The following is a 717-nucleotide window of genomic DNA, read 5'->3' as shown; positions in this document are numbered from 1 at the left end:
TGTTAGCTTTCTCCGCCTATAACAAACAGGTGATCAATATGGAAATATTAGTGGGCAGCATGGCAACAGGTATAAAGACAGTAGGTCTTTTTTTTTTTTCAATATATTGGGAGTACTGAAAATTTCAAACCTTTTTAAAATATTGACTTTGCATGTTCCATTTTATCACATTCAAATTATGATGCACTTACTTATGTCTTTACTTTTTTCGAAACACTTTTGTGTGAGTGTTTTCCACCATCTGCTCTATATTCAACCACACGTACAGTACATCTGTTATGATAATGACACAACAGGGGAGAGACAATTTTACTTGATGAGCTGTTGCATTATGCCCACAGAAAGGATTATTACATTCAATATCTTTTTTTTTATTTGTAAATATGTATCACATTATTTTGAATGGAATAAAACTATATGCAACAAACTACAACGAATGTTCTGATACTAAAATGGCGTACAAGATAGATAGATAGATAGATAGATAGATAGATAGATAGATAGATAGATAGATAGATAGATAGATAGATAGATAGATAGATAACTTTGACGGTAATAAAGCAGTTAATAAAATTCATGGATATCAAAATGTTGGTCGAACTAAAAGGTAGAAATTAGTTCATAATTGATTATCAATACTTCAAATTCGAGTTGACGTCTTAAATGAAGGAGAAACTGGTAGCTTACCACGTAATTCATTCATCTTTAATATGAAAT

The sequence above is a fragment of the Syngnathus leptorhynchus genome, chromosome 6 (genome assembly GCF_054491065.1).
Source record: "Syngnathus leptorhynchus isolate UIUO chromosome 6, UIUO_Slep, whole genome shotgun sequence".
NCBI classification, from domain to species: domain Eukaryota; kingdom Metazoa; phylum Chordata; class Actinopteri; order Syngnathiformes; family Syngnathidae; genus Syngnathus; species Syngnathus leptorhynchus.
Note: the sequence above shows the minus strand (reverse complement) of the source record.